Source organism: Carassius auratus, unplaced genomic scaffold (genome assembly GCF_003368295.1).
Source record: "Carassius auratus strain Wakin unplaced genomic scaffold, ASM336829v1 scaf_tig00216126, whole genome shotgun sequence".
NCBI classification, from domain to species: Eukaryota; Metazoa; Chordata; class Actinopteri; order Cypriniformes; family Cyprinidae; genus Carassius; species Carassius auratus.
The window spans coordinates 23,877-29,845 of NW_020528423.1; positions in this window are offsets into that span (position 1 = coordinate 23,877).

Below are 5,969 nucleotides of genomic sequence, written 5' to 3' on the forward strand. Positions count from 1 at the left end.
TTACATAATCCATGACTGACAGAGGAGCATCTTGGCGGCAGGGATTTAAAACTTTACCAAGGCTCAAACTGACACAGGCTGAGACTGGATTTTTTTGAACAGGGTAGGGTACAAGTGATTTCAAAACATTTAAGCAGGTGTATATATATCGTGGATATATTATATACCTGATATAATATTCATTTGGCTTAGAGTCGAGCGCTTCATTGTATTACTATGGTGATATCTCTTCAACGCACAGCACGAGCAGGTCAAACTACAATGCAGAATATTAATAACTATGACTGGGACTATTATATACATACTTTTATAATGAGAAGGCCATTTTACTAAAACGCTATGGATTTTTAGCTGTGTTTCTGTACACATTGTTTCGTATAGAACACATCCACAAAAGGAGTTCGCATTCAGAGCCAGATATGTTCATGTGCATTCGGGCCCTTTTTGCAAATAGCCTATAAGTCTTAATATTAACGCTATGTTGTATAAATAATGAAGTGTATTCTAACTAAATTATAAGTTGAATCCCATTAAAAACTTGCTATCAAATGAGTCACTCTACTGGCCATCTCCAGCACGCACAGCTCAAAACAGAAATGCAGAACATTAACTGCTAAAGTTCTAGGCTAACGTTATAATGTGAGCAATATTGTAAAAAATAAAAAAATTAAATTGTTAATTGTTATGGTTTCGCCAACGTTAAGTGTTAGCTATCTGTTCATTAAAACATAAAACATTATTTACCCTGCAAGGTGTTCATTACACATTTTCCCTGTGTGTTAACATCAGTAATTATGTTAGTCGAATGTCTGACTTGACTCTTGTTAATGTATTTCCCCCCGCCCCCAAACATATGATTCGACTATCAGTCGAATGTCGGCAAGATTAAGATTGAAAATCCTTAGTCGGGGACACCCTTAATATATACACAGCTGTAGATATTAAGAACCATGGAGAGCAGACTTTTAACATTTGCTCCCTCTTTGTAACGCGTGATTAATGTATTAAAGTTAAGTTTGTACCACATAAAAAGTTACTGTTTGGTTTCAAACTATATCTATATCTTTCCAAGTTGCAAGATGCAATGAATTTAGCTGTAATTTCTGGAGCTGCCCCCTTATAGTCAATGGGGGGCATGCAAACCTTATTTTGTTCATCGACCTCAAATGTATCTTATCATCTGAAACATATAAGTAATAGCATCCTTACGTGGCTGCTCACTTTAATGTCATCTTTAATAGAAAATTACATTTCATCAGGGAAACTTCTAATGATGACTTAGCAAAGTTTTAGTTTTAAGCTTTTTCTGAATTTTACCTAACCCTGATTTACACTGTTATAGAAAAGCCAACATAACAGAAAAGCAAAAGAACAGAGAACTGCAGACTTTTCATAAAATCTCATTGGATTTGAGAATATTAGATTTTGATGGGCATACAGAAAGGTGAGTGGGCATAGGTCTAGAAACCAAAAGTTCCTGAATACAAATATTCTTGACAGGTACAGGCTTCATGTAGACATTAACAGCCAAAGCAGCAGTATCAGCAGTTCTCTCTCCATCAACATACTGCACCACTCAGTGCCAAAGAAAGAGAGAGATGAATGGGTAAAATGATGGAGGATCAGAGAAGAGAACAGAAATGTGGAGGAGGAAAAGCTGTGAGAGCTCAAGCACAGATCAAGAGCAGATGCAAAGGTCAAGGTCAGAGTCATGTGGCTGGGAAATGGATGTGAAGTGTTCTTCGCGTGTGTGTTTGTCTTAAGTGAAATCAATAAAACGGTGATTCACTGTAAAGAGCCTTATGTGCACGCACACACACACACACACACACACACAGACAGACAGACACACACTCATACTGATGGGAAGCTGTAAGACATCCATCATACATCTTAAAAGTGCACAGCTGTACTAAACTCTCCCAAAACACAACATCAGAAACCTCAACAGAGCACACATTTAGAAAGCCCAATAGCATATCATTAATATTTGTTATCAACATTTTGTTATAAACATTCATATTTGATTTGTTTTGTGTTTTTACACTCCATTAAGCAATTATGTGACAGCTATTGTTGAAATATCTATATTAAATAAATGGAGCTAAACTGGATTAAATGTAAAAAAAAAAAAAGAAAAAAAGAAAAAAGAAAAAAGGGATCAGCACATCCAGCTCTGGGCCCGTGAAATAAATGCTGTGAAGATAATACAGCTTTTAAAAGAAATGACTGATGGAGTACAATATGTGCTCCACTGTTTGAGCTCTGTTAGTGTATTACAGCTCACTTTTTTGTATGTGAGCTTAGACAATCCCACTGTGCAAACACTTGGCTACTTTATCTGTTTATCGATGTAAGTAACACCTATACTTATCTGACTGAAAAGGCAACAGCTGAGTTCTTACTCTGCCCAAGAATGGATTTTATGGAGAATAAAGTTAGAGACTGTCAAAACTTTATAAAACTCTCATAGTTCCCTCAAAAATAAAAACCCAGTCATCACTTACAGACCCTCATGTTGTTACAAACCTATATGAAATTCTTTCTTCTGTGGAACATACAAAAATAATTTGATAACACTTTATTTTAAAGACCAATTCCCACTGTTAACTAGTTTCTTATTAGCATGTATATTGGCTGTGTATTAGTATTTATAAAGCACATATTTATGCCTTATTCTGCATGGCCATATTCAACATCCCTTAATCCTACCAACTTCCTTACTTTGTCTTAATAAGCAGCAAAGTAGGAGTTTGTTCAGGTAAAACGCTTAGTTAATAGTGAATATGTGCATATTTCTAGCTGAGCCAACCACTGAGAAAATTAATTAAACTCAAAACTTTTAATCTGAGAGCATATCTGAAGACACCGTTATATAGAAATTTGTATAAGGGGATCATGAAGTAACAACTAACTTTTATCAAAGTTAAAAAAATATTGTTTGACACCGCAAAATCAACCTAAATGCATCAGATCGTTCTCTCAAACACACACACACGCACACGCATACACATACACACACAAAATATAAAAGGAAGCAATTACAGGTTTCCACAATATATATTCCACCTACATATGTCTGCTGTGACTTCAAAACGGAAGTTACTCTCACAGTCCACAGGCTCTGAATGCAGGTCAGCTGTCATACACAGATATAAATAACATATGGCTTTATCATTTTGGGCCTGCTGTTATCTGGCTCTGACAGCACTCTGTGTGTAATGCCAAGAATACAATAACCTGTAGCTCTAGATGACTGCTCTAACCAGATCCTTTCTCTCGCTTTACTTCACAAGATGAAAATATTCTCTAAAACATAATTGTATGTCTGGGATTGCCAGCTTTGGTTTCTGATATAAAATTTCTCTCCATCTGTATCATCACAACCATGATATTCTGTGCTTCTATCTGTGAAGCTCTATGAGCCACTCTACTCGGGAAAAGCCAATAAACACATGAATAAAATAGAATCTTTTTATCTAGCTGTGGTAAATAGCCTTGAGTGATTTCAGCATTCAGTGCCTCCAGTCTATCAGCTTGTGGTCTTAGAACATCAGCATTCATGAAGATAAATATTTCAGAATTTCTTGTCATGCTAGCTGATTTCATCCCTGACAGGTTTTTCAAAGAGAGAACCAGAGATGTTGTGTCTTGATGCCTGTCATTACATGTATTGCAGCTTTTTAAAACCTTTTGCTTCTTGCACTGCACCTAAAGCTGCAATCTTCCTCTAGAGCGTCCACAGCAGCTTAGACATTGTGCAGCTTTGATCAACTGAGATTGAACTCAAAAACAGGGCTGAGCAGATGGATGAATGGCTCCATTTGGAAGAGTAAGTCCACTGAGGTTGGATCCCTGGCCAGAATCTTATGGCTTTAACAGCCTGTGCTGGGACACTGAGAGCGGCCCGGCTGTGGAGGGACTCTCGTCTCACAGCAGTGGGGTCAATTATGTCCACCTCATTTCCAGTTATGCAGGAAGTGGAATAGCAAAGGAGCTCTAAGGGTTCAGTCTGCTCAGTGTAATAAGATGCTTATGCTACAACGTGGTTGGTCACAGTGTATCAAAAATGGGATGCAACAATTGTGTTTCAAATGGGAAACATTAATTCAATACTAATAAGAGGCATTTCTTTCTAAAGCAAACTTAACAGATCTGAATATATAAAAAAAACAGTCTGTTACATGTTTAATACATTAAAGGGATAGTTCAACCAAATATTTTATGTATATATATATATATATATATATATATATATATATATATATATATATATATATATATATATATATATATATATATATATATATATATATATATAATTATTATTATTATTTTTTTTTTTATAAAATTCATATTTGCTGTATGGGAAATTAAAAATAGATTTTCTATTAGTTTGTTGTATTTCCATATGCAATGTTGTCTAAATACAGCAAATATTGTCAATGCAACAGACATTGATATGTACAGATAAACGCTGCACACCACTAGTAAGCATGGGTTCTTAATTTACACATCAATATAAGCTGCTGGCTCATATCAATGGCTGGAATGACTCATAACCTCCAACTAAACTATTCAATCTGACTTTCTAATGAAACAAATGAAGACTTCTGCTCAGTTGATAAGGTGAGCAAACATGCTGCTAATGCTAATGGTATTCATGGGCCCAAACAATCTATTAGCTTTTCCATCTCAAACGCTAAACATTCTCATCTGGGTTGATCCTCATGTATATCAACAAGTTGATTATTGCTACCATATGCACCAAGTGTTTGTGTAGCAAGACTTCAGTTTCCACTTAATATGGTTGAAGCACACTGCTCAGACACTAAATGACTGAGAATAAGTGTACACAGCAAAACCCCTCCTTCCCCATACTAACACGCTCCCATAAGATCTGATAATGCCTGCAACGGCCTATTTTGTGTTTAGAGATAGGGATGTTATAGACTGTTAAACAGCAAAAGCCAGACTCTAACTGTGGGTTTAAAGAGCATAAATTAGATCAGAGCCATGCATTAATAAGATTGTCGCAGATCTGGCAGACCCCAGACCCCAGACCCGCTCACAACACTGTGACAGCCCGTTCTGTTTGCTCCACTTTGGATCGATAGTTTACGACCATGACGTATGGGACACCACAGAAGGTCAGTAAAAAAAAAAAAAAGAACAGGATTCTGGCAATTTATTAGGAAGAGGTTTTAAAATACCATTGGCAATTTCCACAACACAGTGCAATCAGGCTTTGCAAGTGGTATTTGATAATGGTAATAACTCTCTTCCATGAGATTGTACTCAGAATGCCATAGAAAATAGGACCTTTGAGCAGTATTGGGCTAGTTACTCAAAGAATGTAATATATTACTCATTACTAGTTACTCCTTTCAAAAGTAATATTGTTAATTTACTTACTTTCTGGCAACATTAATTAGTCACACTACTAGTTACATTACTTTTTCTTCACGTCCCACAGAAGTTGTAACTGTGTCTTTATTCTAAATTCTTCTAGAATGTTACTAACAACATATTTCTGCTTTGACCATCATTTGACCAAAATCCATATTATTGAATGTCACTACTGAGTTCAGTCTCTATTGAGTGTTTGTAATAACTTTTCCATATTCTAAGCTCATGTGCTGCACTGGGGACATCACATGCATGTGAGTCATGAAAAGTAAGAAAACATTTTTTTAGGAATTATTTTATTGCTGGATTTTAAATAAGCGGAGTTGAGGCAACAAAAGTAACTAAGTAACTAAGCTGTTTTATGGATGGTAACTGTAATATTATTACTGAAATATTATTAGTAATTAGTTACACTATAGTTGCTGCAAAAAGTACTATTATTACAGTAACTAAATTACTGCATGACACTGCCTTTGAGTAAAAGGTACAATAAACCTGCAGATGGCACAGTAAGGGAGGACCTCCGCAGAAACAAACAATTAAATATCCGCAAAGAACAG